This window comes from Pygocentrus nattereri, chromosome 9 (genome assembly GCF_015220715.1).
Source record: "Pygocentrus nattereri isolate fPygNat1 chromosome 9, fPygNat1.pri, whole genome shotgun sequence".
NCBI lineage: Eukaryota > Metazoa > Chordata > Actinopteri > Characiformes > Serrasalmidae > Pygocentrus > Pygocentrus nattereri.
Window position 1 is genome coordinate 21,970,673 of NC_051219.1, and position 25,844 is coordinate 21,996,516.

A 25,844-nucleotide genomic window follows, 5' to 3' on the forward strand; every position below is an offset into this window, starting at 1 on the left:
CTTTGTTTAGCTTATCTATCTATCTATCTATCTATCTATCTATCTATCTATCTATCTATCTATCTATCTATCTATCTATCTATCTATCTATCTATTATTGTTCTTTCTTTCTTGCTCATGTTTTCTGTCTAATGCTACCCTCTCAAAATGACATTCTGAGGCTTATCCTCTCTATCCTTCCCTCTCTTCCTCCCCCCTCTCTTTCTCACTCTCTGTTTCTCTTGCTGTATCTCTCCACCCCCCCCATGGCTTCTCAGCCCCGCAGCTTTTTGTGTTAGCCCCTCAATGGGGCTGAATGCTTGTTTGTTCTGGGCAAAGTTGTCATGTAGATCTGCCAGAAAGACTTTTTTGTGTTCCACCTCCCCCTTTTACCATTCTTTGCCTCCTCTCTCTCTCCCTCTTTCTCTCTCTCTCTTTCTCTCTCTCTTTCTTTTACCGCTCTATAAAGCATGGCCACCAATTCTTCACTCCTCCCACCTCTGTCTCTCTGCCTCTCACATTGTAAGCTCGACAGGCAGTGTTGTGGCCAGAAAAATCCAGTCTTCTTCACGGAGTTCCCCTTTGCTATCTCCAGCACTTACAGCTTTATCTACATTTACCACAAGCGCAGACGAAACTCTCCACCTGCCTCTTTACCCCTTCCCCACAAAAAAACAAAAACTCACACCTGCGCTATATATACACACAATGTAGCTGTGTGATCTACAGTGTCTCAGGCCAGGGAGCCTCCCACTCAGGCAACGATGACAGTTTCCAACATGTCACCACCCCCTGCCCCTTCTCCATACGGCCACTGCTTCCTGGAAGAGATGGAGGGATGAAAGTGGAAAAAAGGGAGGTAGATGGGAGTTGGCAGCCCAGTTCTGCGGCTCCGCCCTGCACCTGCACCATGTCAGTATATCTGCGCTCTGTCCGTGCCTGGCTCCGCCGGCCAGGGCCCTGCCCGAATCAACGCGGCCAGGGATCACAGTCCACCACCTGAAGAAAGCAATGGTTTGTAGCTTGCAATTCAGGAATCCATTGGCTTAAACTTTGAGGCTTTATTTTCTAAAGTGCAAAACTTCAAAAGTTAATCATCCTAAGGAAAGAAACCAGATTCTGACTGATTAGTACTCATTTCATGTTATGTCATGAGTCGGAAAACTGAAAGACCTCTCTGAAGAGTAAGCTTTGACCTCGGTTTTATCCCTAGAGCAGTCTAAGTTTTTAATTTTAGCTTCAGATTTACTTCTGTTTGTGCTTGTTTTAGTTATTTTACTTATTTAGTAATAAGGTCTTATTATTTTATTACTTAAGTTATCAATAATTGCTTAATTGCTTTAACTTAAGATAAACTGACAGATGAATACAATACTGTATAGTTTTTCATACATCAGCTTGGATGGTGTGAACCTCTTTTGTCTGTCAATTTTTGAAGTATGCATGCTTTAGACACAAATGCCTGAGCATGAATTCCCCAATAACATCTAACAAAATATTACTAAAATAATATAACTTATTATTGTAGGTTATTAAACCAAAGATTCATAGGCAACAGAATTCGCAATTGTTAAGCTATCTATCTTTACCATGGTCCAGAGGACAAAAGGATGTCCAGCTGGCAGCAGTCAGACCTGGTTGAACATTCACTTTGTCTCTGGAACAGGGCAGGCCGCTAAGGAATGATTTGACCTCTTCATTTGACCAGGAAAAGGGCTTTCAACGCACACCCAACCGTTCAGCATTTTTCTAAATAAGACGTTTGCTACTAAATTGGCCTGCTGAGAAGAGATGAATGGTTTGACCTAAACAGAATTAGACAGGCCACTTAATGTGGTAGTAGGCTGTCTAATAGAAGATAATCTGTTTAATCATGATGAAAGTTAGGGGGGCATTTTCGTCCATTCTTTCGCCTCTACAGTCTATAAGACTTGATCACCAGGGGAAAAGGAGTGGAGTAGAGTAGAGTTGGTCATGCTTTGCCAGAAAAGATCTTTTTTTCTTGTCATCTCTCCCTGGATTGTTAACTAAGTAAGCTTTTCCGTGCTTATAATACTTGTCTTTCACATTTAGTATGAGAATACAGAGAGAATGAGATGCTAGGCTAACGCTGAGAGAAGATGAAAGACCATTTGAGGCCAGATAAACACTTTCTATTTGTTACTAATCTGTACACAGACTGCTAAGCATATAGTTACTAGTTGTTCAGCTCTACCAAACCAATATAGGCTGAAGTGGAACTTCATAGTTGAAAATATATCATAAATAAGATGTAATGAAAGACCTCTGAAGTAGTGCATTATTTGGTAGTTCATATTAGGGTCTAAGCATATTTTCTATGGAAGAAATGAATGCAGTGTTTAGAAAATCGCTATTATGGTAAACAAAACAGCTCAAAACCAGGTTAATTTTATCCTACATACATTTTCCCCTGCAATGTCACTGGATCTTCTGAATTACAAGGTTGTTTAGCAGTTGAAATACAACTAATGCTACATACATGCTACAAGCCAGCTACCAGTCCTGCACATTGAAAAGATGTTCCACAAAAGTAAGTCTACTATTAAACTTAAACACTATTATATATCAACATCAGCTACTCAAATTGTTGGCTACTACTGCCAAAGCAGCTTAACTATCACGTTTGAAAAACCTTACTTGCCTTTGTGTGGAGGCTTTTGGTGAGGTTGCCAATCTTCTGATGTCAGTTCAGTACAAAGCAGTGTTAGCTTGCATGGAGCAGTGTTCATATTTCAACTCTTTAAAGATCTGGTACTTCAGAGGATCCAGTGATATTTGGAAGCATTTTAGTTTTGGGACTTTTTTGTTTTTCACAACAGCAATTTTGGAAAAATTCATCTTCTGCATAGAGAAATAAGCATATACTCCTAGTTCCTAGTATACCTACACTGACCACAGAATGAGGACACGACGAGGTCTATAAAACCTTTATGTAAAGAGAACTGATGAAATGGGAAAAATTAGAGGTACTTAAACTGAAGCAGACTACATTGCTAAGAAAGCTCCACCCCCAAACCTCCGATATTTCCATTATTTAAATCCTTGTGACTTCCTCCTATTTCAGAATTTCAGTCAGTAAAGCATGGTTTCATTAAACACCAGGCAGTATTATGAGTTTTTACATCCTTAAAACGACATTCAGTATCAATCACAAAGTTTTCATATCAGCTGAGAACTAGTACGTGCATGCCTTCATGTTTTATGTAGGTTCAAACCCCCACACACAGTCCTCCCTTGCTATTTCCTCTCCTTGCAATTGGCAAGATGGGAACGGTGAAGTATGGTGTGTGTGTGTGTGTGTGTGTGTGTGTGTGTGTGTGTGTGTGTGTGTGTGTGAGAGAGAAGGGGGTTAGAACACCACCAAAACGGTCACAGTTCCCCATTCAGGGCCAGGCAACGCCCTGCTGTTTGTTTTCTTGCCCGGAGAGCTACTGCTCTATTTTATTCTGTGGCTTGTTCTTCCTCTTCTGGTTTTATGGGGGATTTCTGTTCTTTAGAGACAAACCCCCACCTCCGCCCCCCCCAAACCCAAAAACAAGCTGAGAACCATCTCCCCTCCAGCACAGCACTCAGAGAGTGTTGAAGAGGAGAGGAGGAGGAGGAGAAGAGGAAGAGGCAGCAGGGTGTTAGGACAAACAGACGCCGCAGGCAGGATGTGGAGGTCTACTGCCCTCTGGGTGTGTCAGCTTGGCCCTTCACACAAACACTTGCAACCCTTGTGGGAGGGTAAAATCTCCCTTCCTCACACACACATTCAGTCAAACACACACACCCTCCCATACTTTAACCCCACACCCATCTCTTTCTTTCTCTCTCTCAGTTTCCTTTGCTCCCCTTTTCCTCCACTCCCCTTCCCATGAGGCCATGTCCTTCAACCTCATCTGCCCCGTCGGGGAGGTTCAGGGGAAAGAACGTGGGTGGGGGGGTTAATGACGTGTTGATGAGGAAGTTATGAGAAAGGACAGCACTAGAATTACTCCAAATTAGATTACATGATGCTACTGGTCACACTATTGCTTAACATACATGCATTACGATACAGATAGCTATGGATGGGCAATAGTTATTAATCCTCAGTACAACTGCATGTTTCGTTACAAAATGAGCATGGTTAGTCTTGTTTAGTTGTATTTAGTGCTACAATGCAACATATGAAATGCTGAATAAAAATGTTTTGGTACAGTAATTCATTATTGTTTGTTCTAACTTATAAACTAAATATCATTTTTCAAAGTATTGTGATATTATACTTTTGCCCTGTCACCCACCTCTACATTCACACAAAAAACACATTCACTAACAGTGCCAGTTCTTCCTATTCACAAACGAGTTGCGAAGGACCATGCCTGCCAAGGGGCCTTATGGAAAGTATAGCATTATATATTTTATAATTGTTGTATTAGAAAAGACTACACATGTAACAACATGTGCCATCCATAGTAGCAGCAACATGTGCCATCCATAGTAGCAGCAACATGTGCCATCCATAGTAGCAGCAACATGTGCCATCCATAGTAGCAGCAACATGTGCCATCCATACTAGCAGCAGCATGTGCCATCCATAGTAACAGGGTGGCTCCGAAGCACTACTACTTAAAACGTGATGCCAGGGAGATGAGACAACAAGATGCAGGTAGCTACATTTGTTATTACTCAAAGAAGTTATCATTATAGTCTCTCATTAAAATGTGAGCAAGTGATCAAAAATGTTTTAAAGCTTTATGTAAATTGCTGCTGCTAGAGTTCACAGGAAGGTACTAGGTATCTTTCTACCATCAGGTGAATTTGAAATGGCTCCAAACTACCTGCATAATGCATTACATAGATAATAAAATTATGAAACGTAGACCCAGAGGTGGGTGATATGGCAAAATATAATTCAGGATTACTTTTTATGACCCAAGATATATCCAGATATTTATTTTTTTCTCATAACTGATAAGTTCAGACTGAAAAAGTAAGCCCACATTTCAAAGTTCTTTTAAAAATACTGTAAATTCACTCATTTGTATTCATGTTTTCTATGCGGGGCTGCAATAATTCCAATAAACAGGACTAATTAGGCTCTCATTTTAATCAAGCATGCATTTGGGAAGTGCTTTCTAAGTATGATATCCATGATATGCTCAGAAAAGATCATTGTGACATTGTAATGTAATTTATCACGATAATGATTTATAAACAAACATCTTGTTGAACCAGTTTTTTTAATCAAAATCAAATGTACACAGTTTTCCACTTTACTCAGATGTAGATGATCAGTTAGATAGATGTTTTGCACTTGAGCTAAAAAAGCTAACATGTAATGGAAGCTTAGCACTGTTCCAACTGCATGCTTAAATGATCACACACTTTCCTCAAATCATATTGAGTTGTTGATAAATTGTGTTTGTGGTCTCCTAAATTGCATGACATACTGTAAATCATAAAAATAGAAAATACAGACAAAAATCAACTTTATGCTGGTTTACGTGTCTGTATTTATGTAGCAATATGGTGAATTTGCAGGGGTTTCTCTGTCCAGGAGTCAGTGTGTAGGTGGTGTGGTCAGAGTTAGGGTGGGTGGCATCTGGGGTCCTGGACTACCAGGATTGACCACTTGTCATGCATGTGTAATCTTTTTGGTACAGCAGTAGAGGGTGTTTGGTATGGCATAGTGGATTTGTATGCTGGGTTGTTGATGTAATTTGGTGATATGATGATTTGTGTTTGTGTGTGTCTGTGTGTATGTGTCTGTGTGTCTGTCTGTGTATGTGTGGAAGGTGTTAGGCTTTTAGGCCAGATGGGTTTGTCCTTTGCTCTAACACATCCCTCATCTACCCCACCGATTCACAGTGTCACTTCTGCTTTTCCTCAACTACATCACTGCAGCGTTTTTATATTTTGCTTGTGTATGTTTGTGCATGTGTGTGTGTCTGGGTGTTGCTGCAGTGGAGGGTACAAGCTGGGGGCCTGTGGTAGCCAAGACCCCACCTACCACCCCCAACCCTGATTTCTGGAAGGATTACAAAATGTTAAGTTGCTGTGGGCAAAAGCAATGAGTTCTTGCAACCTTAGGATTTTTTCTCCTTAAATTAATAAGACTGATAAAGCTCTGAGATCATCACAGTTTTTCAGCAGACACTCACCATGGCACCGTGTACACGAATATATGCCACCGTTGATCATGCAGAAAAATACGAAAAGGTACTTTCTTCAGTGTCAGTGTATGAACACACCATTAGCTTTCTGCACTATTTGAAAACTTAGCTGACTTGAGCAAGGTCCAATAGGCTCTTTACTCTGCTAGCAAATAGAATTACTTGAAAAGTAAGTGTCCCCTGTTAAAATGAAATATTATATAACATCAGCTACTCAGATTGTTTGCTAGTACTGCCAAAGCAACTATACTAATACTATACTAAAGAAAGTTAATGAAAGTAAATACTGTGAAAAAACAACATTCAACCATGCGTCCTAGACTTACCTGACATGGGATGCTGTCAGTTGTGATAGTAACTATTATTAAACAGTTAATTGTGAGGTAACTATTCATGTGTTGTGTTTAACATTCAGAAATGTTTTTCTGTCTTTGGTCCCCCACTGATTTTGGTAATGGTGGGTATTTTTCTAATATATCTATTATTAGATAATATATCTAATAAATCTATTATTATTATTATTTATCTGTTATGAATTTGGCTGGTTAGAGGTTGTCATCTTCACAATAGTGATTTCTTATGCTTACTAACCAGCCTCAAACCCCTAAAACTGAAATTCTGGCTATGCCACTGGTGTGTGTATTTGTGTGTGAGTGAATAGGTAAATTAATGTGTGTGTGAGGAAGAGACTGTGGCCTTGTGAGCTTCTTGGACACGTGCTTCATACCAACATATGCATTCCTAAATGTCTTCTTTACACAAACACAAACACACACACCCATACACATACACCCCCCCCCCCCCCCCCCACACACACACACACACACACTCACTAAAAGCTCAGATACATACAAAAACAGAGGAGAAAAGCATTGTGGCTTTCTTTGTGAATACTCTTCCACTGAAGTATATTTTTTGACTGACTGTAAAAAAAAGAGAGGCCTGTCAGTGGGGGCGAACACAAACCTCCTTTTTCAGAGAAAATGGCAGGAAGCTGGCAGGCTGTTCCCCCCTCTCAGAGGCATTGTTTGGTGGCAGAGAGACAGAGAGAGAGAGAGAGAGAGAGAGATAGAAAGAAATAGAGAGAGAGAGGGGGAGAGGGTGACACCCCTGAGGTGGGCAGTTTTCTTACATTTTGGAGACTCTGGGCTCTTCACCAACCTTCACTCCAAACAATCAAGCCCTCATGGGAGGAGACATCCCTCATCAACTACCTGCCAAACCCACACACTCATATGCAGTAGAAGTAAGCAATGCAAAGATTTGCTCAGAAATGAACCACTCTTAATCTAGCAGTGCAGAGCAGCTTCACAAGGTAATTCAGTTCAGTTCGTTCAGCCAAAAGATTTGTTTAAAAAGTTCAAATTGTTTGTGAACCACAACAAGTTAGAAATATGCAAATAGGCACACCGACACACACACACGTGCGCGCACACACACACACACACACACAAATATTGATATTTGTAAATAAAATAATGGAATCTGACCATTTTATCAGAAACACCTACCATATATTTGCACTTTGTAGGTTTGCACTCGCTGATAGTGTCGGGTAATGGGACCGCCATAGGACCTCTGGTGGATAATTTCCAACACACCAGTGATGATAAAACAGTAGTGGGATGGTAGAATGCGTCGAGCTGGTAGTTTTAAAACATGTCACTCTCACTGCTGGGTTAAGAACAGTCCTCCAAACAAAAATGTCCAGCCAACAGTGGTCCTGTGGTCAGAATCTGACTGATGAAGGGCTAGTGGATGACTAACACAGTCATGAGCTATACCTTCTAACTGTACACCAGGAAAGTCTACCAACAAGGTCTAGTATAGTGGACAGTAAATGTACACATAGGTTAAAAACTCCTGCAACACTTATGTAACTTACATACTCAGTGTGACACACTAACATGCCATGACCATTCTGCTATCAGGCCTGTGCTGAGAGGAGTCTATCACCCAAAGAATATCATTTTGATCCTCATGTTGATGTAAAGTGTAGATAGGGGCTGATCAATTGTGCAGCAAAAAATAAGCTACTGTCAGTAAGTCAAAACCCTGATAAGTATGCAGAGGTGAATTTTAGTGATTGTAACACAAGAATGAAGCATTCTGATGTACTCTGAAAATCATTTCTAAAAAATGTTTCAGTTCAACATCCATCCATCCATCCATCCATCCATCCATCCATCCATTTTCTGAGCCGCTTCTCATTATGCCAATAAAAATTGCACCAGTTTCCAGGTATTGGGGCCTATTTGTTAAAGCCTATTGCTTACCACGTGTGTACAAAATCTGGCTGAAAACTACTTTTGCCTTCTCCTCAAGAGTTATTGTAGATAGATGCCAAAAATGCCAATCGTTTGTATTTTATCTGCTAACAGTCCTATACTCACTAGATAAGTCATGTTGGACTTCCACTTGGTTATTGGTTATTACATCCCAAGTTTTTTCCACTTGGGATGTAATTTGTAGATGGTAATTTAGTGGGCAGTTTAGTAGTTTAAAATCAGTGTCAGACAAAATTAAATGGTAACTGCTTGTCTTGGTTCCAAACTATGATAATGTACACATGTTAACATTTTTGCACCACCATTTAAAAGGTATTGAAAAAAGAAATAATGTATGTAAAAACAAAACCACGTATTTAAAATTACTATACCTGTATTTATAAAAGCGTGATCTGCTGCTGGGGAAGGTGATTCATCTTCAGAATTCTCCTTATTGACAGCAGGGGTCAAAACTAAAAACCCCTCTATGCTGCAAGATGATTGGCATGTTCAGCATTCAGGATAGCAAATTTTGCCAAAAGGAGACAAGTTAGCACATCAGTGATGTGATTGTAGGTGGTGAGTGACAGCAGAGGGGCATTTAAGGAGCCAATCAGATTTTTACTATAGCCAGTGCCCCTGTGGCCCCAGCCCTCGATCCGCCCATGCTGTCATTATTTTTTCTTCAATGACTGCAGTAATCTTCCGCCAAATGTGCACATGTAGCTTGGTGTGACTCAAGCAGTCTCCACTCCTCATATCAACAATCTCAGTGCTTGGTGCTCAGCTTATTTGAAGCTGATGTGAACGAGCAGAGACAACTGGGTAAAACCAATCCAAACAATTCAAACAACAACAGTAAAGAAAAACACATAGTATTTTACATGGCAGCATGGTGTATGTCATCTATAGGCTGCTGAAAATTTAGGTTAGCTGAATAGAATGATTCCTTCATAGAAATGATTCAGTTCAATTTGGTCACTTGAAAGAAGTGAATCATTCACTAACACTGCAGTGTTAGTCTGCAGCTGAGCAAGACAGCTGGGCAGAGCAAATCTTTCATATAGTTCACTTCATTCACCCAAAAGATTCATTCGAAGAGAGTGAGTTGTCTATGAATGGCACATCACTAATACGCACACATAAACATGAGTACACATATGTGAGGAAGAGCCCGTCCCTTCCTCACTACAAGAGAGTGGGAAAAAAGAAATACAAAAATAGTGGAGTCAGTCATCATGAAGGAGTAAACGGAGAAATGCAAAGTTACATTATGATGACCTTCGCTTCTTCTGTGCGGAGGTGGTTTGGGTGCTTAGCTAGTGAATCTGCCTCAATGCGGAATACTCACATGCTCAAGAATTTCCCCTCTTTCTATATACACCTCTCTCTTTCTCTCTCGCTCGTTCCCTCTGTCCCCTCACACGTGGAAAGTCAGACACTAACACAAGAGTAAGAGGAGGACTGACAGGAGGAAGAGGAAAGAAAGAGGTCGAGAGACATGGTAGAGCAAAGATAGGGCAGAGAAAGAGAGAGAGAGAGAGAGAGAGAGAGAGAGAGGGACACCCCATCCCCTCTCTCTCTGATAAGTGGCTCCAGAGTCTGTGGGGGTTAAGGATTCCTGTCTGGTCCGTCCGACAAACACGTACACTCACAAGCTCATACACGCTCATTTTCATACAGTGTCAGGAATTGGGGTCATAGGTATACCCCATATGTACACTGCTCAAAAAAATAAAGGGAACACTTAAACAACTCAATATAACCAAGTAAATCAAACTTCTGTGAAATCAAACTGCCCACTTAGGAAGCAACACTGATTGACAATCAATTTCACATGCTGTTGTGCAAATGGAATAGACAACAAGTGGAAATTATTGGCAATTAGCAAGGAGTGGTTCTGCAGGTGGGGACCACAGACCTCTTCTCAGTACCTATGCTTTCTGGCTGATGTTTTGGTCACTTTTGAATGTTGGTGGTGCTTTCACACTCGTGGTAGCATGAGACATACTATACAACCCACACAAGTGGCTCAGGTAGTGCAGCTCATCCAGGATGGCACATCAATGCGAGCTGTGGCAAGAAGGTTTGCTGTGTCTGTCAGCGTAGTGTCCAGAGGCTGGAGGCGCTACCAGGAGACAGGCCAGTACACCAGGAGACGTGAAGGAGGCCGTAGGAGGGCAACAACCCAGCAGCAGGACTGCTAACTCTGCCTTTGTACAAGGAGGAACAGGAGGAGCACTGCCAAAGCCCTGCAAAATGACCTCCAGCAGGCCACAAATGTGCATGTGTCTGCACAAACGATTAGAAACCGACTCCATGAGGATGGTATGAGGGCCCGACGTCCACAGATGGGGGTTGTGCTCACAGCCCAACACCGTGCAGGACGCTTGGCATTTGCCAGAGAACACCAGGATTGGCAAATTCACCACTGACGCCCTGTGTTCTTCACAGATGAAAGCAGGTTCACACTGAGTATGTGACAGAGTCTGGAGACACAGTGGAGAGCGATCTGCTGCCTGCAACATCTTTCAGCATGGCAGTTTGGCAGTGGGTCAGTAATTGAGTAAGTGGGTGGCATTTCTTTGGAGGGCTGCACAGCTCTCCATGTGCTCGCCTGACTGCCATTAGGTACCGAGATGAGATCCTCAGACCCCTTGTGAGACCCTATGCTAGCGCGGTTGGCCCTGGTTTCCTCCTAATGCAGGACAATGCTAGACCTCATGTGGCTGAAGTGTGTCAGCAGTTCCTGCAAGATGAAGGCATTGAAGCTATGGACTGGCCCGCCCGTTCCCCAGACCTGAATCCGATTGAGCACATCTGGGACATCATGTCTCGCTCCATCCACCAACGCCACGTTGCACCACAGACTGTCCAAGAGTTGGCGGATACTGTAGTCCAGGTCTGGGAGGAGATCCCTCAGGAGACCATCCGCCACCTCATCAGGAGCATGCCCAGGCGTTGTAGGGAGGTCATACAGGCACGTGGATGCCACACACAATACTGAGCCTCATTTTGACTTGTTTTAAGGACATTACATCAAAGTTGGATCAGCCTGTAGTGTGTTTTTCCACTTTAATTTTGTGTGTGACTCCAAATCCAGGTCTCCATTGGTTAATAAATTTGATTTCCATTGATGATTTTTGTGTGATTTTGTTGTCAACACATTCAACTTTATACAGAACAAAGTATTCAATGAGAATATTTCATTCATTCAGATCTAGGATGTGTTATTTGAGTGTTCCCTTTATTTTTTTGAGCAGTGTATATCTTCGCTGTCAGAACAAAACTTTGTATCTCCAAAAATGTAACAGGAAAATAAAAAAACATTCTTAAAGGTTTTGGGCCATGTCTTCCAATGCTCTATTTATCATAAACCTTTGACACAGTGTAAGCAGTAGGTTGCAATTTTTAAATTATGTAAAAAATGAAATTGAAAAAAATGGAGATACTAAGTTTTGTCCCAGCAGCACATATATACATGTAGTAGTACCTATACATAATAAACATTTTATTTTGTTTTAAATAGGCCTAATCCTAAATCTAACTTGATTGGTTAAGCTTGTTTTTCTGATGGTTTCTGTCCAGAAAGTGTACAAAAACACACACACACACATACACACATGGACGCCACCCCCAGAACACATTCAGATCCGCCCGCCTGCATTCCTGACTCGGCCTGAGGAAGCTGCAGCTTCTCTACTCCCAAATTATCCCTCTCTTTATCACACGCTTCTCTCTCTCTCTCTCTCTCTATATATATATATATATATATATATATATATATATATATATATATATTCTCTCCCCCATCCTTTGCCCTCCCCATCATCCCTTTCCTCTCTGCACTCTCTCTCATAAGTATCTCTTTCTCCATCTTTTCCTTTGCTTCTTAGGAATCAAGGCTATTTTTTCTTCTCTCTCCCTTGGTTCTTATTTTTCTTTGGCCTGTCGTCTGCAGCTCTCGCTCTTCCACTGCTTTCACTCTCTCTCTCCCTCTCGTTCCTCATCCCACCCTGTTAACTCAATTCCCTCTCTTTTAACCTCACATTCCCTGTTATTCTCCCTCTCCATATTCCTTTCTCTCTCTCTATCTCTCTCTCTGTCTCTGACTAATGCTGTCTCTCTCTCTCTAATGCTGTCTCTCTCTCTAATGCTCTCTCTCTCTCTATATATATATATATATATATATATATATATATATATATAGTCATTAACTTAGCATAGTATTGATGACGGTTCACTATGCTCTAGTAATGGACGGTGTGTGTGTGTGTGTGTGTGTGTGTGTGTGTGTGTGTGTGTGTGTGTGTGTGTGTTTTCATACAATTTCAGGACAAAAATGTATGAACAGCTTTGTTGGCAAAAAGTCTGATTAACCTTCAATATCATGGTTAACCCATTAATATCACATTTGAATGTTAAATCTCTGTTGTCAAAAGAAGGTAAAAGGTCATTTTTTATTACTTTATTTATCATTTTAATTTTCGTCTTTTGGTCACATGGGAGTACTGATTTCAATGAAAACCCAAGTTTGATTGTAAATAAAAATTAGAAAATTATATTTAATAAAATAACCCGTTACCATGTTCATCAAAGGTATAATTATCCAAAATGTCATCACCATAGATATGAGGTCTTTAAAATGTGGACCATGAATCCAGGTTTTTGTCCGGGATTCCACGCATAGCTATGACACTGGATGTGGCAACTAGTTACATCAGTATATATATACTACAAATACATATTTTTGCTGCTGAGTTTTGCCATATTTTGAATAAACTGTGGCCAGTTCAGGCCATAACAAAATGTTAATTTAAAAACATAGATGTTCTCTGGCCCACAGATTTGTATGTAGTTGTTGCTAATGCTAATGGGTTAAGATTAAAGAACATTGTGTAACATTCAGGTACTTATATATATATATATATATATATATATATATACCACTAATTGTCTAGCTAAATCCAACCCATTAAGTCCAACCATTAAGTACAATTTATTCATTTTTAGGAGATATTTCTTAGATTAGATAAAAGTAAAAAAGTAAAGTAAGTAAAACAATTGTTTCCAAACTGGAGTTCATCAAAAAGGGCCACAAAACTGACACCTAAACACCTGACACATAAACAGAATGGATGTACAGCATTTCATTCCAAAATACTATATGTCCATTTGTAACAATTTGAGATATTATGAAAAGAATAACAGCTGACACACAATAGAAAACACAATAGAATTTCTCTAACGAAGGTGGAGTTCATTAAAATATACCATTTATATTTCCCACTATCAACAATGTACTTTTCCTAATGTAATTAGGAAAAAAAAGAAAATTCTTCAAAGTGGCCAAAATAAGTATTTTGGGCTGAAAGGCCTTCATGTGTTTTCTGCACTAAATAAAGAATAACTTATACTTACAGACCTTTTTGACTGGAAATTAAATTAATAAAGGGTGGTCTTCTGTCTTTTGCTCAGAACTGTATAATAAATGTGGGATATGACCCTACGTACTGACATCGTATAAAACCAAACATGTGCATGTGTGTGTGTGTGTGTGTGTGTGTCTCAGTGTGGAGGAAAGGGCAGTGACATGTCAGCAGGCTTAAATAAGCAGTCTGCCTGTGTGACTCGAGCTCCAGGCTGATGAGGGGGGCTAATTTGTGTGTGTGTGGGGGGGGGGGTAACTCCTTCATTTGTGAAGGTTCTGCTGATTTGATCGTATGCAATTAAATTCAACGACCAGTCTCTCCTCTGGCAAAAAAGGTATAAAAAGCTCTGGCCTTCCTCTCTCTCTCTTCTGTCTATCTTTCTTGTCTCTCTTTCTGTCTCTCCTTCTCTCTCTTTCTCTCTCTCTCTCTTCTCTCTTCCACTCTTTTTTTTCTCTGTCCTTTCTGTCGCAGATGTTTCTCTCTCTCCGTCTGTCTCTCTCTCTTTCTTTCTTGCTCACACTCTCTTTCTGTGCTTTTTATATTTTCTCTCTCAATCTGTAACCCTCTCACTTCTTTCTCTTCTGTCTCTGTATCTATTTCTCTGTTAATTTTTCTTGCTTCTTACTTTCTCTATCTAATAATATCTCTCTCCTTCTCTCATTTGAGCAGATCAGTCTATCTCTCTTTCTTTGTCTCTATCAGTCTTTTCTCTGTCTCTATCTCTGTCTCTTTGTATCTCTCTTTGCCAGTCTCTCTCTCCCTCCCTCTCTCCCTCCTTCCTTAAACCTCCTTATCTTCCATTTCTAGATCAGCTCATGTCAGTCACATTAACCTTGTATAAAGTTATATTGGGAGTCTGGTGCTTTGCACGTTTGCACCACACACACACACACACACACACACACACACACACACACACACACACACGCATATATGCACACACACACACACACACACACACACACACACACACACACACACACACACACACGCATATACGCACACACACTACGCAACATTCATTGTAAGGGAACTCAGCACATTGCCCGTGTTCCAATGCAAAATTCTTTTACCTGGTTCGGAGTGTGATGAGATCTGGTTGCCATGGCGCTCTGCTGACCATTTGGTGCTGCGGGCTTCATGTCTGGATGTCGGTAGCGAAATCACCGTTAATGTGACAGTTTCTTAACATGGAATATGGGTACTGTTGGTTTTTTCCCTCACAGGACAGGAATCGACAGAGAGAGGCTATGAAATAAATGCCCCAAAATAAAATGGAAAATATATATTTTTCAGCTCCTACATTTATAAGCTTCCTTGTTCTACACTGTAAATGTAGCAGAGATTAAAGTAATAGATGAACATAGCTAACAGCAAGTCAAGTCATCGGCACCAATCATCATGACCAGTTAGCATAGTACTAATTGGTTGTGACTATTCACTTTTATTCACTGTTATCAGCTTTTTCATTCATCATTATCAATATGAGCTTTTTCAGACTGAATTGTTCCATTAAGCACAAGTCAGATGCCCTGAAAGACATTTACAGTATTAAACACATCAGTCTGCTCTGATGGAAGATGGAAGCAGTGCAGTATCAGGAAATCTGTCCATTCATCCTTTCATCCTTTCTTCTTTGCACTTGTTGTCCTCATAAGTAAGTGTGTGTGTAGTTTATGGGTGTAGATGTCAGTGGCTCAACTCTCTGTTGATACAATAACGCTTGATTGTATTCTCTCTCTATCTCTGTCTGTCTCCCTCTCTCTCTCACTCTCTTTCTCTCTCTCTCTCTCTCTCTTTCTCTCTAATAATGAGTTGATGCTTTGCCTCACTGGTTCTTTCTCAGGTTGTGACAAGATGCCTTTCTCCTTTTCTCACATTATATCACTCTTTTTCTCTCTTTCTCTGTCCTTATTTGTCTCTCTCTCATTCTCTCATTTTCTCTCTCTTTGTCATTCTGTTTTCTTTCTCTGCATGTGGCTCTCTCTGTCTTTTTCTCTTTATCTGTATGTCTCCCTCTCTCCCCCTGTTTCTCTCTATAACTCTCTGCCTGATACACTATATGCCTTCTCTTTATCTCTTTATATATCTCTTTCTCTCTCATACACTTTTTCTCAAATTTTTGTCCCTCTCTCTCTTTCTTTGACATTTTTTTCTCTAGTTCTCTCACTCTCTTTCCTTCTCTTTATATTTTTCTGTTTCTCCCAGTCTCTCTATCTTTCTCTTTGCTTTCTCTTTCTTGCTTTTCACATGTCCCTCACACAGTCTTCCTCTCTTTCTGTTTGTCATTCTCTCTCTATTTCTCTCTGTCTTTTTTATGAGCACTCTTTCTTTCTCTCGCTCTCTCTCTCTTTTCTTTGGTCTTTCCTCTCTGGCCTCCATCTTCTCCATTGTTCAGTGCAGAAGTTGCCAAGGATACGGAAATATAGGGGACGTGATAGAGTACATGATGAGTCAGAATACTGTAGGTCTGAACAGGACTGGGACATGGGACACAGCGCACTCACACACACACAAACACACAATATCTAACTCCCACAAAGACACATTCACACACACACACACACACACACACACATACTTGCTTCAACAGTCATGAGGGAAATGATGAAGACCAATAATGAGAAAAAGAGTGAAACTAAAGCAGTGTGCCAGTGAGTGTGTGTGTGTGTGTGTGTGTGTGTACATACATGTATTGCTATACTGGTAAAGACCAAATGTCCACACCTGATCTGTTCATGTGCACTAAACTTGTGTATCATGTACACTAATCCTCTGCTCTTTTCAGTCAATTGTACTTATTAATCAAATATCAAATATTATCGCTTTGTTAATTTTATCATATTATATGAATTTACAGAAGATCATTAAGAATTATTTAACTAATAAGCTGAACTGACATTTTCTAGTAATAGATTCTGTACTTTCTATTTTAGTGATATTTATCATCCATCCATCCATTTTCTAAGCCGCTTCTCCGTCAGGGTCATGGGGGGGTGCTGGAGCCTATCCCAGCAGTCTTCGGGTGAAAGGCAGGATACACCCTGGACAGGTCGCCAGTCCATCGCAGGGCAGACAGACAGACACAGACAGTCACTCACACCTAGGGGTAATTTATGTCCAAAGTCCATATTGTCTAATTGGCCTGACCGCATGTCTTTGGACTGTGGGAGGAAACCAGAGAACCCGGAGGAAACCCACGCAGACACAGGGAGAACATGCAAACTCCACACAGAGATTCACCCGGCCGGGGAATCGAACCCAGGCCCTCCTTGCTGTGAGGCAACAGCGCTACCCACCACGCCACCGTGCCGCCCGATATTTATCATAGTTTATTATAATTAAGTAAAATTATAATGACATGAATTGGCCCTTAACTTGGATTTAGAATAGCATGTTTAGAGTTGTACATTGAGTAATACAACATTTCCATTGTTCCGTAGCCTGTTTTAAACATAAAAGAAGCAGGAGGCGCTTCTTAGGGGGTGGATTACCATGTTTGACTAACATGTAGATAAGCACAAGATAGTGATGTGACAGAATAAGAAACACAGGTAACCCATAAACATATAAAAACTGACATAATGATAAATAGGAAAATGCTGTCTGACTCCCTGCACTGACCAGTTTCTCAGAGCACCACAGCACTCCACTAATTCTGATGTTCCTAAGACATTAAACTGAGAACAAAATGATAGACACTGATATTAGATGACATGTGGCTTAAAATTTGCATCATAAAAGGCGATCAGTGTAACATTTTAAAAGAAACATGTTTATTTTATGCATGTTGCGTCGCCTCAGCCACTCTTACTAGTTAACAGTTGGACAGTAGAGTCTCCAGCATTACTATGCTAAATGATCCTTAATGGTCTTGAAATTCAGGGAAAATGGCCAAATAAAACATTTTCAAAAAATCCTAGATCTAGGTAAAATCCCAGAGTCACCACCTCTTCTAAAATAGATGATTTTTCCCTGAACTGTTCCTATAAATGCATATGGTTAGGTTTTGTGTGACTTTGTTACAATTATCGTTAATATAAGACCTCACAAGTACAGTAAAACATAATTATTTTCTGTGTGTGTGTCTGTGTGGATGTTTGTCCATCCATGTGGATGGCTATAAAAGAGCCAGCCCAGTTGCATGCTCTTTAAACCCTGATTTCTGAGCTGCTGTGTGGATTTAGTGGCGGGCGCACCCTCCCTCAGCCTGCTTTTAGCACAAAGCCCTGCGTGTTTGCTACCCTTCCCCACCCAGCATTCCATTTTCCCCCAGCTCAAACCCCCCTACACACACACCCCACTGAGCCTCTCCTTTCTCCTCTCCCTCACTTTGTGGCCTTCCTTTTTCTCTTGTTCTCTTGCACTCACCGTCTTTCATTCTCTCAGCCTTTTTCACCTTCTCTCTTCCTGTCTCACACTGTCTGCCACTCTCTCTCTCCTCTTTTTCACTCTTCCTCTCTCTCTCTCCTCTCACTCTCCTTTACTTCTTTGTTCTTTTTCACTATCTCCTCTGTTTCACTCTCCCTGTCTCTCTCTCTACTCTCATTCTCCTCTTCTTCTTCTTTCTTGTTCTCTCTCTTTCTCTCTCTCTCTCTCTCTCTCTCTCTCTCTCTCTCTCTCTGCTAAGCTGCATTAACTCCCCAGATTACCTTGAGCCTTGCAATCCTCCAAACCTCTCTCACCCCCCTCGCCCTCTCGCCCTCTCCATCGCCCACGTTCACCCCCTCCACCCCCTGCTATTACCAGCACCTCTTCTCTTCTCTCCACTGTCCTCTTCCTCCCTTTTTCCTTCCCTACCTCCTTCCTAGCCTTTAGGGTTTGTTTGATTTATACCCCCCCCCCACCCTATCTCACTTTGTGGAAGGTTGTGGCCTAGCTAGTCCCTAAAAACAACAAAGAGAGAGAGAGAGTGAAGAATAACAATCTCTCTTTTACTTTCCATCCTCCCCTCCTCTCTCTTCACCCAGTGTTTTTTTCATTCCCCTCTCCCACACTGCTTTTAAATTGCCTTTGAATTCTTCAGCTGTTTCAGTGTCTCACTCCCCTCTTCCCTTGAAATTACTTTTTACCCTTTCTAACTTTGTCGTGCTGAGGAGGCAAGTCAGACCTTCCCTCCCTCCTGCAGTAGCTGCTGGACAGACACACACACACAAACATGCATTTGTTTTTCCAGCTTATCAGAATGTAAGGTCATACAGTATTGTCACCATCTATTTTTCCAAAGACAGTAGATATAAGATCATCCACTTGTGTAAGCATGGGGAAATTCAAAGGAAAACAAAAGAAAAACAAAAAATCTCCAAAACTGAAGTTATTTGAAGATATAGTGACAATGACCCCATTCATACCTGGTCACTTCATACGTCTTGAGTATCAGGATTGTATCTGGTAAAGCCAAGCCACATTAAAATGCAAGTGTCAACAGACCCAAGATGCATTTAAAACAGATACAAATACAATTGCTTAAACCACTTCAGGAGGTGGCTGAGATGCATTTGAGCCACATGTTATAACCGTGCAAATGAATCCATCTGACATGTTACAACCAAAACCCCTTCAAGTATTACTGAAACTCCTCGCTATGCACTACTTCACATGTTTGGGGACTGGACGAAAACAAAATGCTTAATAGCAGTATGGACCAACACTACTGTGCAAAACAGGCTGCACACAAAGAGACTGAATGGATAAACATTTGTTAACTGGTTGATGCATAACAGTGGATTTGCGTGTTCTGTCCCACACAGCAATTGGATTAACTAGAGACGCACTAGACTACCAAGTGTAAAGGCATGTGGCTGAAATTTTACCAGAGTACAACCAGATACTAGCAAAATGAAGTGTTACTAATATCTGGATTGTATCTATTGTAAACAGGGTCCTCGTAAAAACTCCTCAGTCATGTAAGCCCTCATAGACCAACACAAAATATGTGACCATCAGATAAACAGCACTTAAACCTTTCATCTTTGAGAGAGAGGAGAAAATCAAGCTGCTTCAGATCTGAAAACATCCACAGGTGTTTCTGTCCATCCTTCCACTGTGAGAAGACAACTCAGCACTGTGGGTCTGAAAGGATGTGTAGCTGTCAGAAGCCATTGCTCAAGAAAATATGTAGAAGCTGCTGGTGTTGTCAGATCAATGAACTGGCCACCTCAGAGCTCAGGCATAGGATTACTTGGATCATGAGATGCAGAACATGCTACCAGCTTCTAAGGCTGAACCTTTGAGAAGTGGAAAAATATTACTGCAGATTCTCTACGTCTTTCACTTTAATATGCAATAAGAAGTCCAAATCCAGAACCTAAACCTCTTTAACTAAACAGAAATGTTTTCACCCTGTCAGTTCTGTCCTGAAAATGTACAAACAAGCACATACGCACACACACACACACACACACACACACACACACACACACACACCCCAGCCATGTATGTACACTGACAGACAAAAGTTTGGTAACATCATGCCCTCTGAATTTTGTAATTTTCACTTTGACTTCATGTAAGAAAAAAACACCTGCAGAGGTTTAAACTGGCTGTTTACTACTACTTTCAATTATACTGTTATAATACTGTTTATTAATACTCTTTTGACCAAAGCCAATTTAAACATCTGAAAGCTTTGAGTGTTGATGAGTGATAACATCACAACACAGCGTGCAAAATAAGTGATGATATTGTCATTGTTCCCAAGGTAACATTGTTATAAATATTGTCACAAGAATTTAAATGTCAGAATCAACCTGCTTATTAAGTTACTGAATAAAGCCAGCACCACTGCAAAGACTGAGAAAGCTGAGCAAAATTGAACTACTGCTGAACACTCTGTTGTAAATATGCTTAAAAAGAACTTGATGCACATCTTAGCACCACTAGATACTTCATGCAGTGACACAGGCAACCATGACACCATGTGGACCAGTCACAGTTAGGGGGAGGTCTCAGAACAAGTGAAACGGTTATTAGGAGTGTGGTTTAGCAAGTTGCGCATACCACACCGTATGAACTCAAACCACTGCAATGTTTTGGCCAAAAAGATGTCGCTTTGCTTCAAAATATTGTTTTCATCTGGAGTATATTGCTGACTTAAAGGCATACTCCACAATTTTTTGTGACAAGCATGCAGTTTAAAGGGTTAAAGAAACAAACACCTCATGAGGAGGCTGGAAAGAAAGCGCATCCTGAGACACCTCAAAACTCCACAAAACAGAAGGCAGTGTTTCAAAAGGGCCAAAAGGGTTATAGGTGTGGACAGAACAACAGCTGAGGTTGTAGGGTCAAAATTCCTCAGCTGATCGACACCCTATTTTTCTCTTTTCCTGGTCATTAATAAACACTGGAAGAGAGCGATCCCTCTATCAAGCATTAACCCTGTCGGTCATACACACATTAGCACACACACATATACCCACACACATTAGCACACACACATATACCCACTTACTGCATGCATAAATTGAGAGCAAACACATATAGACATACACATCACCTCCTCTGCATGCATTATTCACACATACACACTCACGGACGCTCACACCGAACACACAACATACAGATTCATGTCCAAACCAGAGTACACCCACGCATAGGCGCGCTCTCTCTCTCTCTCACACACACACACACACACACACACACATACACACACACATGCACGCATACATGCACATACACACATGCACACACATACACAGGCACACAAAGCCTTCACCATGAGTCCTCCTATTTGTGTCTACTCTTAAAAGGGTGTTTTATTTAGCATAAATGTTGAAGCCAAGTGTGCCTGGCTGCCATGGCAACCAAATTAAACTGAGAATTTCTTTGCAAGGAGGCATCAAAATTATTCAGCCCCTCTCTTATGAAGGAGAGATGTAACAATGCTCTCCAGTGTTCTTTAAGCCACCATTGTAACGTGACGCAATGTGACACGGTAATTAAACCACTGCTCATTTAAAAGCTCGTGCATAATACCCACGAACAAAGGACGGTCATAGGAAACGCATAATTGTACCGATTTCTAATTGACTACGACTTTCCAAATCTGCCATCAAACAATAAAGTCAGTGCACTTCTCCCATTTCCAATTCAGTTTGCACACATGCTTGGTTTACACTGGATAATTTGCTCTAAGTAGATCATTAGTTATTATTTGTTAATGTGTTTGTATGTGTACTGTGCCATGATGCTAATTGGGCATTTGCATTGTCAACAGCATGGATTATACCTTCATTCATGCTTATGAGCAAGTGGACGCATTGAATATTAAACTGCGTGTCATCCATGTTCCACTGTCACTGAATAATACTGCCCGAATATGTGAACATGGTCTTGTGTAAGTGCATGTTGCCTGCAGGTGATGTTATCTGATTGTGCATGCGTGTGTTAGAAGGGTCAGTTCAGCATGCAGGGAGCAGACGAGTGAAGGGGGGATCGGGGTCGGAGGGTGAGCGGCTCAGTCTCCGTTTGCTGAATGTTTGTGTGTCTGTGTGTGTGAATGTGTTGGGAGTGGAAGATCCATTTTATTGATTGACTCTCGTGCCCCCTGCCCACAGATGAAGCCTGGACTTTCTCTAATGAATTCTTCCAACCCCTGTGCCCTCCCAGCCCAACTCCCCCACTCCACCACCTTAATTAACTCTGCCTGCCTCTATATGTGTGCATGTGTGTTTGTGTGTGACCTCTTGCTCGTTTCTCCACTCCTTCTTTCCCCTTTCTTTGTTTTCTCGCTCTGATGATCTGAAAGGCAAAATGTGCATACTAATTTCACCGGCTGATCTGTTATACACCCTGCAACAAATATGATGTTTTTACACTTATGAAGACTGACAGAATATGTGTGCATGAATGGAATCATCTGAACAAAGTATTATGAATAAAGGAAAAAGAATTGTCTGAATACAGTATCTGTACAGATCATTGGCGGTCTGATATTATTAGAGCTAGGCCTTCAAGAGAGAAACAAACACCTCAGTTATAATGCTAATTTGTGCTAGCATGCCTGTGAGTTTTCTTATAGTATGTTAGTAGTAAGCTTTTGAAGACATGTGAAGCTTTTAAAAGATATTACATATGTTTTATTTGAAGCTTGAAAAAGACAAACATATATTTAACCTTGATTGTAGCAGTTTTATTGTGACTCTTTTAGTGAAGAGCCCTGGATTGTCGCTGTGTTCCATTGCTAACAGCTAACTGAAATCTGGTTAGGCAACCACTCGCGTTCACGGTGAATTATGTTTCAAAGGCTTTCTGAAAGCATGTATTGACCTTTTCTCTCTCACAAAATTGGTCTTACCCTTTATAAATCAAAACATGATTGGTTGATTCCGCTGTCATTTCCTAATTTCGTTGATGGTTTTGCAAAAGCCTAACTAATGGGAGAGATAGATTGGCTGTATCTACCTGGAAAAATCGTGATTCGACAATTATTCAATAGGTGTGTCAACATTTTGACTCTTTTGTTTGCAAATAAAACTTAACAATGATGTAATAGCATTGCAATGCAGCTAGCCTATTCACACTATTAATTCATTTTGAAATTGACAAAGTTGATGGTACAAGCTGATACACATCTTATTCTAGCCCCTACAATATCAAAACTTGAGGATATCAAGCTAGATATATAGACGTCACACAGCTGTGGTGCCTGTTCTTTTTATAGCATAATTTGCAAAGTGCGATTAAGGTTTAAATGTATATTAATGCAAAAACATTTTCATGTGTGTGACACACAGACACTAAACTTTTGTCCGTCTAATGGCTATAGGCTAACACTTTTTTCCGTTCTGGTGACACTGATGGCTTGCTTTGTTTCTCACTGTGCCAACATCTGTTTTTCTTTCTGTGTACAGTGTGTGTCCAAAATTTCACATAATTTAGTACCCCACTACCCACAGCCTGAGCACTTAGGCTAGTAAATGTAATAGAAAATAAGAAACACATCTGAATGTAACAATGTTATTGATCTTAACTGGGTAAAGTTTGTGCGGAAAACCATATTTCTGGTGTCCCAGCCTTATATGGCTGTATACATCCCAAACTATGAAAAAAGCATATTTTCTATAAGTATGGGTTGACACCTGTGATGTGTGTGTTTGACTGGGTGAATGTATGTGTCTGTGTGTGCGTTTGGCACAGTGTTTACACAAGCAGTTCGTTTGTACTTATGTACTCATACTTCACTGCTCACTCTAGAGCCACACACTTGTCTCTTGTCACCCAAGGGAATACAGTGTAAACACACACCATGCTTCGGATCTCGGGGGGACACGCAAACACTTACGTGCCTGTGTGTGTGTGTCAAGGGTATGTGAACGTGGAGATTTGTATATGGGTGTGAGTTAGACTTTGTGTTATTATAGTTTGTCTTTAAGCTATAATTGGCTGCTGGAGGGTGTAGAGTTTTGTAGGCTTAGTTGGGTCTGATTCGGTTTTTTCGGCCGGCCTGTCAGCCCGGCTGCTTTGAGCCCAGTGCTGATCTAAAGTCACTGTGGAACGGCGTGACAGCTGTTTTGAACAGCCCCTCTGCTTTGGACTGTCAGCGCAGTCTAAACAGGCCTCCTTTCTTGCACTCACTAAATGCTGTTGTTTTTTTCTCTCTTTCACGCCGTGTTTTTTTCCCCCTGCTTTTCTTTTTTCTTGTCATTTTCAGTACTGTGTAAAGCTCTTTCCATCCAAGCACGCATCCTTGTCTCCTAGACAAGGGAGGAGATGTTATGATGGGTGCTGTGTGAGTTTGTGTGTGTGTGAGTGTGTGCGTGTCTTCTGTGTCAGCAGCCTGCTTTTCATAGTTTAGGCCTTTATTTCATAGGAGGAGCAGCAAAGTTTTTTTTTTCCAAAGGACAGATTAGATAGCAGTAATGATCAAGTATTGCTTTTGATCTATTTGATGATTTATTTTGAGGCTCGTTTTTTTTATTATTATTATTTTTAGCTTTAACTGAAGTCTGTGCTGATGCTTAGTAACGGATGCCAAGACTCTCTTGTCTGTAATTGTTCCCACATCATTGAAAATACTCCTAAAACTCTAAAGTAATAGTTGAATGGACAATCAAATTGACAGTTTTCTTCTATGTAAATGTGCTCAATCAGTCAAGATATATTTGGGGCTAAGGTAGCTAACAAGTACAGGCAGCTTATTGTCACTGTTGGACAAGAACCTTGTATCTCCAAAATGGTTTTCAGGAGATGTATTCTTCTTCACTTTCATTGTAAGTTAATGTGAAGAAAAAATTCAAGACTATACATCATGGATCCTTTTTTCATACAATATGAAACTTTCATATGAAGGGCAGCTGTTTTTGTATAAATCATATCAATCATGGAAAAAAGTGGAGGTTTTGTTTCGACAGCTACATTATGTACACCAGTTAGCACTGTCAAAACTGCATAACTAAAACATCAAAGTACGTGCCTTAAACCATGTCAAATTGTTAAGTCATCTCAAATAACAATGCTTGCGTATTGTCTGGCACTGTATACTAAGCTTGTTTACAACTAAACCGTCATCCAGATAGTGTCTGGATATGCATTAAAATGTCTTCCCAAAGTGACCAGATGAGACCCTTGTTGAATGTGATTAAGATCCATCTCTGACAACCTCCAAATGTGGTTTGAGTCATCTGATTATAATCCAGTCACAATACGTTCTAGATGTTCACACCTGGCTTTTCACATGCTGAACTGAAATCCGAATGTTGGCCAATCACCGAAAAGGCACGTTGATGCAACATATAAACAGCCTCACTATTATCTATAAGAATGGAAAAAATGCAGACAAAATTCAGACTTCAGATTAGCCTGTAGTTTTTAGCCAAGTGCCAGAATTTTACAATTTTCTATAGATAACATGCAGTGAGAGAAACCATATAAGCAAGTGTATTTAAGATTATTTCCTTAATTATAGTTTTAGGTAAGTGTGTGAGGATTTAGGCATGTAGTTTATACTAAGATAATTACAAGTACTTCTTAGCTACATTAGCCTCGGAGCTCCAATGCAAAACTAA

General features: G+C 40.6%; 1 protein-coding gene across 3 annotated transcripts in view; it reads left to right on the top strand.

The window, feature by feature from the left end:
- zbtb46 (zinc finger and BTB domain containing 46) overlaps positions 1 to 25,844 on the top strand; it is an 81,493-nt gene that overhangs the window by 37,925 nt on the left and 17,724 nt on the right. The window lies entirely within an intron of this gene.